This window comes from Microcebus murinus, chromosome 16, assembly GCF_040939455.1.
Source record: "Microcebus murinus isolate Inina chromosome 16, M.murinus_Inina_mat1.0, whole genome shotgun sequence".
NCBI lineage: Eukaryota > Metazoa > Chordata > Mammalia > Primates > Cheirogaleidae > Microcebus > Microcebus murinus.
In genome coordinates this window covers 69,623,126-69,635,214 of record NC_134119.1, presented here as the reverse complement: position 1 = coordinate 69,635,214, position 12,089 = coordinate 69,623,126, and positions in this window count along the sequence as shown.

The window sequence follows — 12,089 nt, the reverse complement described above, 5'->3', positions numbered from 1 at the left end:
TTATGAATACTTAGAAAAAAAAAAACATTGGTAAAGGGAAAAATACTTATGATTGAGAACATGTTAAAAAGGTTACATCCTCACCACAAAGTGATTTTGTAGTTCTCACTCCAAATTTAACTAAAAACACCTGGATACATGGAGATTACAAATAGAGCCAAATATTGGGTTAATCGACTAAATTAAGGGGAGGTTATTTAAACGAGAATGAGACTCATATCTAAACATTTTTATAAGCATGGTTTGAATTAAACATTTGCCTCGCTGCACCAAACCGTCCACTGTAGGAGTTAGAGAAACAACATGGCTGTAAAAAGCCACAAAACCCTCAGAAGTAGGTTAAAAAAAAAAAAAAAAAGATCGGCATGGTCAGGGAACATTGTTTTTAGGATGAGATGAATGAGCCAGTTCATATTCTCAGAGCTAAGAATAAATAAAGGTAGAAGAAACAAAGAGAAGAGACAGTGAATGCAAGCTCTTTTCTCAGTCCTTAGGTGACTCACAGCAACTCATCTAAACTTTATGTAAGCACATCAGTGTTTAAAGTGTGTTGCTGGTCTTACTTCATAGTCCAAAAGCTGAGGTCCCGTGAAGTTGAATAGGTTGCCATTTGGGGAAAAAGTACTTTACCACACACCTGGTTATAATGCCCCATCTTTCTTTTCCCCCCAAACAGAGTGGTGGGAACTGGTAAATCAAACAGGAAAGACAAATGGATGGGGCTATATATAGCTCAGGTGGAAGGATTAACTTGGGATAGGCACTTTCTCTTGTAAAACTACGCGGGGAGGAGAGGTTGGGGAGAATGTAAAGAGATTATTCCAATCCAGGCAGGACGAGGGGCCATAAATTAAGCCTGGTGGTTAAGGTTATTTTCTGAGCACGAACAACGTATCTAAACTTTTGTTTTGTCTCTAAGCTTCTTCTATATCCCTGCCGCTCCTGCCATACCTGCCTCCACAGTGTCTTGAACAATTTGAAAGAAGCAGTTAAGATTATAAAATCAACATACACAAGTCAGAAGCATGCATATATGCCAAGAACCATCAAGCAGAAACTCAAATCAAAAACAATACCCTTTACTATAGCCCCAAAGAAAATTAAATATTTAGGAGTATACTTAATGAAAGATATGAAAGATTTATACAAGGAGAACTACAAAACACTAGAAAAAGAAATTGCAGATGATTTAAACAGATGGAAAATTCTACCTTGTTCATGGATCAGTAGAATCAATATTTTATATTTTAATATTGACATTTTAGTCAATATTACCTAAAGTGATCTACAGAATTAATGCAATCCCCATCAAAATACCACCAACATTCTTTACAGATCTAGAAAAAATAATTCTTCACTTTGTATGGAACCATAAAACACCTCGTATAGCCAAAGCAATCTTAAGTAAAAAGAACAAACTGGGAGGCATCGGTCTTCCTGACTTCAAGCTGTACTATAAAGCAATAATAGTTAAATCAGCCTGGCACTGGCATAGGAACAGAAGCATCGATATCTGGAATAGATCTGAGATATCAGAGATGAAACCTTCAGTATACGGTAACCTAATCTTTGATAAAGCAGACAAAAACATACAATGGGGAAAAGAATCCCTCTTCAATAAATGGTGCTGGGAAAACTGGTTAACTACATGCAGAAGATTGAACCAGGATTCCCTACCTCTCACAAAAATTCACTCAAGATGGATAACAGACTTAAACCAAAGGCATGAAACTTTAAGAATCCTAGAAGTTGTTGGGAAAACCCTATCAGACATTGGTCTTGGCAAAGAATTTTTGAGGAAGACCCCCCCCAAGGCAATCACCGCAGCAGCAAAAATAAACAAATGGGATCCGATCAAATTAAAAAGTTTCTGCACAGCCAAGGAAACTATCATTAGAGCAAATAGACAACCCACAGAATGGGAGAAAATATTTGCTCTCTACACTTCTGATAAAGGTCTAATAACAAGAATCTATCTAGAACTTAAAAGAATTAACAAGAAAAAAAATCAAACAACCCCATCGAGAAATGAGCAATGGAAATGAACAGAAACTTCTCTAAAGAAGACAGAATAATGGCCTAAAAACATATTTAAAAAATGCTCAACATCTCTAATCATCAGAGATGATTAGAAACCACAATGAGATACCACCTAACCCCAGTGAGAATGGCCTGTATCAAAAAATCCCAAAACAACAAATGCTGGTGTGGATGTGGAGAAACAGGAACACTCTTACACTGCTGGTGGGACTGCAAATTAGTGCAACCTTTGTGGGAAAGAATTTGGAGATACCTCAAATAGCTAGATATAGAAATACCATTTCGATCCTACAATAGAACTATTGGGCATCTACCCAAAAAAGCATAAGACATTCTATTATAAAGACATCTGCACCCGCACGATTATCGCAGCACAATTCACTATTGCAAGGTCATGGAAACAACCCAAGTGCCCGTCAATTCATGAGTGGATAATTAAAATTTGGTATATGCTCACAATGGGATACTACTCAATTCTAAGAAACAACAGCGAGCTAGCACGGTTTATGCTATCCTGGATTAAGCTTAAGCGCATTATCCAAAGTGAGGCAACACAAGACCAGGAAAATGGGCTCTACATGTACTCGCCATCAAATTGGTACTGACTGATTAAAACTATGGTGTTCAAATGATGGTAGTACTCACCAGGGATTCAGGGTGGGGGGAGACCCACATCCTAGAGATGTGGCGAGCATTGTGGGGGGGAAGGGAATGCCTCTAACCCTTCTTAGGAAGAGGCAAAGATACAAGGTAACCAAAATACCAAAAAAAAAGAAAAAAAGAAACAAACTTTTATTGAGTGGTGGGTGGGGGGCGCGGGGGGGAGGGGAAGGGTGTGTACTTACATAATGGGTGCGGTGTGCACCACCTGGGGGCTGGACATGCTTGAAGCTCTGGCACGGGGGGGGGAGGGGTGGCAAGGGCAATATATGTAACCCTAACAATATCTGTACCCCCATAATATAAAAAAAAGATTATAGGGCTCGAAGTCAATTAGACCCAGTTTGAATACCGATTCGCCGCTTGCCATCCTAGACAAGCCATTTAACTTACCTGTGGCTCAGTTTCTTCACTTTGCCAGGACAAACATTTCAGTGAGTCATAGTTAACATTATTGACACAATTAACATAGTAACAGCCTAGACTCCCACCAAACATGGACTAGGCATTAGCTGATCCTGACATTTGAGTCACAGTACCCCCTGCTTTGTCCCCTATTTTTTACCTTTTTATTATTTTTTTATTTTGAGACAGTCTGGCTCTGTTGCCCCAGCTAGAGTGCAATGGTGTTGCTGTAGCTCACTGCAACCTCGAACTCCTGCGCTCAAGAGGTCCTCCTGCCTCCTGAGTAGCTGAGACCACAGGCACATGCTACCATGCCTGGCTAATTTTTCTATTTTTAGTAGAGACCAGGTCTCACTCTTGCTCAGGGCTCAGGCTGGTCTCGAACTCCTGAGCTCAAGTGATCCTCCCTCCTCAGCTTCCCAGAGGGCTAGGATTACAGGTGTCAGCTACTGCACCTGTCCTGTCCTCTGTTTTAGACCTAAAGTCTGGAAAGGGTGAGGGATTTACCTAAACACCCAGATGAACAGGTTTTGGAGATGGGCCTTTTCAGGAAAATGTGGCAATTGGACTTTGCTCTTCGAAGGGATCCTTTGGCCCCTGGCTAGCCCAAAGGGAGAGGGTGGGGGAACATGGGGCACAGCAGATCCCTGGCTAGCCCAAAGGGAGAGGGTGGGGGAACATGGGGCCCAGCAGATAGGTTCTGATCCCCAACAGAGAAAGAAAGGAGAGAGAGCAGGAACGAGGCAGGAGAAATACCGACCCGCGTCTCACCTCCAAGATCAGATCCCACTCCCAGACCAACTGGCAACAATAGAAACATAAAAAGGCTCTGCCCGGCTCCACGCCCACGTGCTGGTGGCCTATGGGGAGAGCGGAGCCGGTGACGTTGTTGCTGCCCATTGGCTGCAACGGGCTCTGAGTGGCCAGGCCTGGGTAGAAGAGGAACAGGTGCTTTCTGCCCCTGTAGGCACCACTGGCAGGTGCTGCTCCTGCTGCTCCTGGTGGAGACTCCTCACTTACCCTTCACACACCTGTGACCAGACCCCTGGGATGGCGACCACATTCACCTGGTGGTCCTGGAGCAGAGTGTGTGCGTATGTCCTTAAATTATGCAACCTGGAAGTTGTACTTGACATTTTAAAAAATTTATTTTATTGTAAATTAACAAATTATGATTGTATATATTGATAGGGTACAATGCGATGTCATATCTACACAATGTGGGATGATTGAATCAAACTAATTAACCCATCCATCACCTTGAACACTTTTTTTTTTTTGTGGTGAGAACATTTGGAAGTTACTCTCTTAGCAATTTTGAAATACACAATACATTGTTTTTAACTATAGTCACCCTGGTGTGCGATGGATCTCAAAACGTATTTCTCCTGTCTGAGACTGGGCACCCTCTGACTGGGCACCCCCCACCCCCTCCTTCCCCATCTCCCAGCCTCTGGTAACCACCATTCTACTCTCTTCTTCTTTACATTCAATTGTTTTAGATTTCACATATAAGTGAGATCATGTAGCATTTATCCTTCTGTCTCTTGCTTATTTCGTTTAGCACAATGTCCTCCAGGTTCATCTGTGTTGTCAGAAACGATGGGATTCCCTTCCTTTTAAAGGCTGAATAGTATTCCATTGTGAATCTATACCACGTTTTCTTTATCCATTCATTTGTTGGTGGACACTTACGTTGTTTCCATATCTTGGCTATTGTGAATAATGCTGCAATGAATGTGGGACTGTAGATACCTCTTTGACATACTGATTACTTTCTTTTTTTTTCTTTTAGAGACAGGGTCTTCCTCTGTCACTCAGGCTGGAGTGCAGTGGTGCAATTAAAGCTCACTACAGCCTTGGATTCCTGGATTCAAGGGATCTTACTGCCTCAGCTTTCCAAGTAGGTAGAACTACAGGTGCATGCCACCATGCCTCACTAATTTTAAAATTGTTTGTAGAGATGGGGTCTCACTATGTTGCCCTGGTGTTGAACTCCTGGCCTCAAGTGATCCTCCCACTTCAGCCTTCCAAAGTGGTGAGATTACAGGCATGAGCCATCATGCCTGGAACATAACAATTTTATTTTTATTTTTTTTGTCTTTGACAATCTTTTATTTTCTACAGTGTCTAGTACAATGCTTTATATAAGGTACATTTTTCATTAAACTTTGCTTACATTAGTAAATAAAAGGGCACACGTTCGTATTTTCTATCCATGGAGTTATTAGAGGTCATGTTACCCAGCTCTTGCCTAGTCACTAATATTGCCTCACCCTGACTTAAATTTTCTTTGATTTCTAAATGAGGTGTTTCATTGTGTTAAATTTTGTTTGACCTATGGCCTAGTGGGGGAAAGTAGCAGGGTGGGGCCTGGAATTTGAATGTTTGCCATAGAAGGTATGGGGAGATGTTTTTGATCCGCATGTGGGCTGATCCTCACTGCCTTCCCACTCACTTTCAAACCCCTTCCCCATTGCTTGGAGGCACTGACTGGGTTAGTGGCTCTATTTCTACCCAGAGTCAGGAAGTCATCTGGGAGAATCATTATGATCTATGGAAAGGGCCTTTGGGTATAGGTAGGATTGCTGGGATCATACGATAATTCTATGTTTAGTTTTTTGAGGAATCTCCATGCAGTTTTCCATAATGGCTGTACCAACTCACATTCCCACCAACCGTGTACGATGGTTCCCTTTTCTCCACATCCTCGGCACTTGGCATCTGTTGACCGCTGTTTGACGTTGCTGCTGCTGTTTTTCCATCTTCTTTCTCCATAAAACTCCCTTGCCTCGATTCCCTATGAACTAACCCCCAGCCCCTTCTCAATGCTGGATTTTATTTCTTGGTCTTTTGTATGGGCTGCTTTTATGCCTCCCATCCCTCATGTCAACGTGCCTCATGGAGCTGCCTTGACTGCTCCGTCTTTCATCGGCTTCCCGGCGACTAACAGCAAACCTCCCCCTTCCCTCCAGATCCCACCTTCAGCCACCCCGACGCACCTGCGGCTGTGCCCCCTCCCCCCGCGCGTGAGAATGGACACGTGCGATTCCGAGTCTCGTGTCCTGACACCAGCGTGGGCCCGGCAGGCAGGGAGCCTTCCTGTTTGTCACCAAAGGAATCTTCCCCGGCCTTTCCCTGCGACCCTCTCCGGGCGCGAACAGCAGCAGCGCGCCCCGCGCCTCCAGCGCCCGCGGGGACCTGGGGACCTCGCAGAGCTTCGCTGACGCCATCCGTTGTGATCCGCCGCAGAGCTTTGTCGGTTGTTTTGTCTAAGTATGTTTGCTGTCACTTTAAATATTTTGATTACTAGTTCATGATTAGTATTGAAAACTGAAGAAATAAAAAACATACACGTAAGAAATCAAAACCACCCATTTCAGTATATGCATAACATATACATATATGTACCCCTTATCTTACATGTGTGTATATATGTGCATGTAAAATTTAATAAGTGTACATATAATCTATATCTGTCTTTATATCTATACTTATATCATTGGAATCAGGTTTTTTCATATTATAAGAACTTTTACCATTGAAAATTATTTTTAATGATGCATAATACTTTATCATATGGATCTACTATTTGACCTAATTATCTTCCTATTGTATGTTTAGATTAATTTAAATTTGTCATTATTTTAAATAAAGTTGAAGGAATGTCTCCTTTTAGTCATACTTCCACAAGATAAGTACTTAGACAGGGATTGATTAATAGATCAAATGGTGTGAAACAAGAAAAATGTATTTTTCTACTATAAAAGTACCATATAATTTTTTTGAAAAATTTATATAAAATCAGTATAAACAAGAAAAAAAGTCACTTCAATTTCTTAGCTTGGAGAAAATCGCTGTAAACATTTTTTTTTTTTTATTTTTTAAGAACTCTTCCTGTGTCAACTGTAAACATTTTGATATATTTCCTTCATGCCTTTATGCAATTATGTGGAAGATATACAAATGTACTTGCTGGTTCAAAAACAGATTTTTCTATTATAAAAGTAATTTGCACACCCGTGTTCATAGAAGCATCATTTAAGGTAGCAAAATGGTGGAGGCAGCCTAAATGTCCATTGATGGAAGAACAGATAAACAAAATGTGGTATACACATACAATGGAATAGTATTCAGCCTTGAAAAGGAAGGAAATTCTGACACACATTACAGCATGGATGAATCTTGATAACGTTATGCTAAATGAATTGTCACTCACAAAAAAATACTGTATGAGTCAACTTACATGAGGTATTTGGGAAAAAAAATCAAATTCACAGAGACAGAAAGTAGATGGTTCTTGCTAGGGGCTAGAGGAAGAAGGAACTAGGGAGTTAGTGTTTAATTGGTATAGAGTTTTAGGTTTTCAGGATGAAAAAGTTCTGGAGATAGATGGTGGTGATGACGGCACAACAATGGAATGCACGTGACACTGCTGGACTGTGCACTTAAAAGTGGTTAAGATAGTAAATTTTGTGTGTTTTGCACCATTAAAAATAAAGGATTTTATGTTCATTGCAGATAAATTGGAGAATGCAGAAAAAACATACTTAAAACCTCATCACTCTGCAATTAACAATTTAACATTTTAAGGTAATCTTTTATGTCCATATAAATACATCAGAAAAGTGTGCAAATCATAACTTTTTTATGGCTTGTTGAATTTAAAGTGACCATCAAGGTCAGGAAATAGAGGATTGTGGTCATGGCCCCTCACAATCTCATGTCCCTACCTCCACCTGAAAATGTAACCCCTGTCCTGATTTCTCCACCACACAATAGTTTTACCTGCTTTTGGATGTAGATAAAAACAATCACAGAGTCTTTGGTGTCTGTCTTCTTTTACTGCACATCTCTCTGTGAAATGGATTCTGCTGATGCAGTTGCAGCACTTCATTCATTTTCACTGCTGTGTAGTATTTGAATGCATCCCTATTTATACATTGTATATTGGGCATTTGGAGTGTTTCCACTTTTGTATAATAAGAATAAGGCTCTGATACACATTCTTCTATGTGTCTTTTGTTGAATGTATGTATGTATGTATATTTGTTACATACATACTTAGGAGATGAATTGTTAGTGGGTCCATCATTGATATCTTCAACTTATTTATTACATTCTAACAGACTGTCAGGTGGCTGTATCAATTGACACTTGAAGAGCAATATATGAGTGTTCCAATTGCTTCATGTCCTTGCCATCATTTGACATTGTCAGTCTTTCTAATGTCAGTTATTTCAGTGGTTTTGCAATGGTATCTTACTTTGGTTTCAATTTGCTTTTGCCAATGATCAGTGTAGTACCTTTTTATGGGTTTATTGGCCCTGCAGATATTTCAGTAGATAAACAGATACTTCACAGATACATGAAGTATCTGTTTAAGCCTTCCGTCTATTTTTAAAAATTGAGTTGTCTGCTTCTTAATTTCTAGATGTTCGATATATTTATTCTGGATACAATTTCTGTATCAGATGTGTACATTGCAGATATTTTCTCCTAATCTTCCACTTGCCTTTTCACTTCATTAATGGTGTCTTTTGAGAAACAGAAGTTTATACTTTTGATGAAGTTCAGTGTATCAATTTTTTATGCTTTTATGGTGAATTGATTTAAAAATTCTATTTGAGAAATCTATGATCATTAAGGTCTTCTGATAAGTTAACTTTTAGGAGGCATAGCGTCTGTCCTTTCATATTTATATTTATAAGATACTTGGAATTAATTTTGCACATGGTGTGAAGTAGGGATTAAGATTTCGTTTTTTTATATGGATGTCCAATCAACTTAACACCATTTGTTGAAAATACCCTCTTTTCCCTAGTCTTCTGCAATGTCAGATTGTCATAAATCAAGTGATCACATTTATGAAGTTGTTTCTGGACTCTGTTCTGTTCCATTAATATATTTCTCTATGCTTTATTTAAATGTATGGAAAATATCATACTGTGCTAGCTATTCTTAACTCTTTTTACTTCTACGTGTATTTTAGAATTAGCTTCTAAATTTCCATGAAAGTACTTTGGGAATTTTTATGATGATTGCAGTAAGTCTATGGATACAATTGAGGGAAATTATCATCTTTGACTAAGTCTTAATTATTCATGAAGTTGGTATTCATTTATTAGATATTTTTAATTTTTAAAAATGTTATTCATGGGTCCTTTGTGTAGAGAGCTTGCACTTCTATTAAATTTATTCTTATTTGAGTTTTTTAATACTAGTGTAAGAGGACTTTTGTTAACCTTTTAAAAACTGCTTCCTAATAGCATACAGTAATAACTTTTATCTTTGTGTAGAGTTGATGTGTGCATGAGGACCTTATTAAATTCACTTCTTAATTCTATGTTTGTCTATTCTTTGCTGGTACTATGTGTGCAATCACATTGTTTGTAAAAATGATAGTTTTATTTCCATCTTTACAATCTTATATTTATAATTTCCTTTTCATGCCTTGTTGCACTGACTAGGACTTTCAGTATGATGTTATATAGAAGTCATGACAGTGAGTTGCCTTGACTCACTTTTTAGTTTAGGGGGTGAGTTTTTACTATTCTCCAATAAATATGATGTGAGCAGTTATTTTTTAGAAGCTCTTTCTCAAATTAAGGAAGTTGCCATCTGTTATATGTTTGCTAAAGGTTTTTAAAAATTACAAATTGATGTTGAATTTTATCAAATATTTTTTCGCATCCCCTGGCTTGGTCTCCCTCAGTCTGGAATAGTTCTTCCAACTTTCCTTGTGTTCTTGATCTTTTGTATTACTGATGTGATGTGTTTTTCTCAGCACAACATATCAGGAGGTGCATGGTACCATTTTGTCTCATTATTGGTGATGTTAACTTCGTTACTTGTTTAAGGTAATATCTTCCCTGTTTCTCCACTATTTTTACCTTTGTAATTCATACATAGTCTTCGATGAGGTACTTAAAGATTTATACAAGTACATGAAGTTTCCACCTCCCAGTTTTAGCACCTACTGATGGCTTCTCTAACTCCATCATTTGTTCATTTATTTGTTCACTTGTATCATTTGTTGTTGGTAATCCATTATAAAGGAGAGCTTTATCCGTTTCCATTTCAACTACAATTAAATATATAAATTATTTATGTCACTGTAGACTCATGGGTTTTCATTTGAGGGTAATCCATTCATACCATTGTTCTGATGGCTAGATCGTCCTAGGTTTGGTGAGCGGGGGCCGATTCTTCAGTCTCCTTGTCCCCAGTGCTGGTCCCATCATTCTTTAAGCACTTTGCTACTTTCTGGCACAAGATGTTCCAGTCTCATGTTGTACATGCCCAGCACCAACTGGGAATCAATCCTTTTTCTAAAGATTTTCGGTTCATTTTAGTGAAGAATGATATTAATATTTAGAAAACAATACAGGGGTGCCCAGTGTGCTTATTGTTTCTATGATGCCATTGCTTCTAGAGGTAGCACAAAGAGCTAGGAAATACGTGTGTGCATCTGTACACACATTCATGTCCCTCTGTCTACCATCATGAGTCCACACATGCAGTCTTGAACTACTGGCCTCAAGTGATCCTCCCATCTCAGCCTCCCCAAGTGCCAGAATTATAGGTGTGAGCCACCACACTGGCCCAGTTTCTTCGATCTCAACCCACCACAGGGTGCCTTCTACTCAACCTCCTTTCCGCCTTTGTAATTCCATTCCCCGATAGTGGGAAGGCTGGCTCTCAATACTCTTCAACGTGGTTACTCATTTCTTCAAGTCCAGAACACACAGAAGGTAGTTTCAAAATTGCTAACCATAATACTGTAAAAAGAAAACCTACTAAATTGAAATTCATTACTTGTTCCTTATTTTAAAAAAGAAAGTTTGCATACAGTGAAACGCATATGTTTCATGCATAGGATTGAGAGAGATTTGACAAAGGCGGGCACCCATGTAACCACATCCCTGACTAGAGACAGACATTGTGTCATCTCAGAAAGTTCCTTTGTGCTCCCTGAAGTCAGTATGTGAAGACATAGCTGCACCCCCATGCTTATTGCAGCTCTGTTCATAATGGCCAAGGTGTGGAGTCAACCCAAGTGTCGGCCAGCAGATGAACGGAGAAAGAAAATGTGAGAGACACACACACAATGGAATGCTATTCAACCTCATGAAAGAAGGAAATCCCAGCATTTTTGACAACACAGATGCACCTGGAGGGCACTGCGTTAGGTAAGACAAGCCCGTGAGAAGCCACAGTGCTTTCAAAGAGCCCCATGTCATACGAGGGCCACCAAGACTGGAAACCGCCGTCCTATTTTCAGCCTTGTTCTCCCCAGTGATCCCAGGGACGCTGTCACTGGCATAGTCTGTTACTGCCTTAGCAAGGTGGGCGTCTCGGGCCCACCTTGGGGCCTTGGGGACACGTCCTTGGGCAGGTTCCCTGGGCTGGTGCTGTTCACCTCTGAACCTGCAGGCCCGAGCGGCGGCTTGGGCGGCTCCGCCTCCGTCACTGGGAATCGCTGTAGCATCACCCAGGATTCGCTCCAGGTGTTCAAGTCCGCGTCTCAGAGTTTGACCTTGCAGGGCTCGTTGTGTCCACCCCTTAAGAAAGGGATGTGGGGCTGAGGATCCCGACGACTCTTGGAACAAAATCCCTTCCGAGAGTGGAGAAGCCAGGCGGATGGAACTTGATCGTTACACTATGTAGAAAAAGATGACTGTTACAAAAGGGGGAAAAAAAACCAGAAAGCATTGTGATTGTTTTCTAGATCTCTGGGTTCTAAATGCTTCCACAACTACTTTAAGAATGTACTAGTTAGCTCCTTCAGTTTTAGAGTTTCTTAAACAAGAGGTGATTTCCTTTTTTCAGCACCTATATTGTCTTCCTTGGAAATTTCCTGTGGACACTTTCCCTAGACAAGTTAACACACACACACACACACACACACACACACACACTTCTTCCCTAACAGCCATGTACCAGTCTACTGGTAAATAAATAACACTTGAAAACTTTTCAAA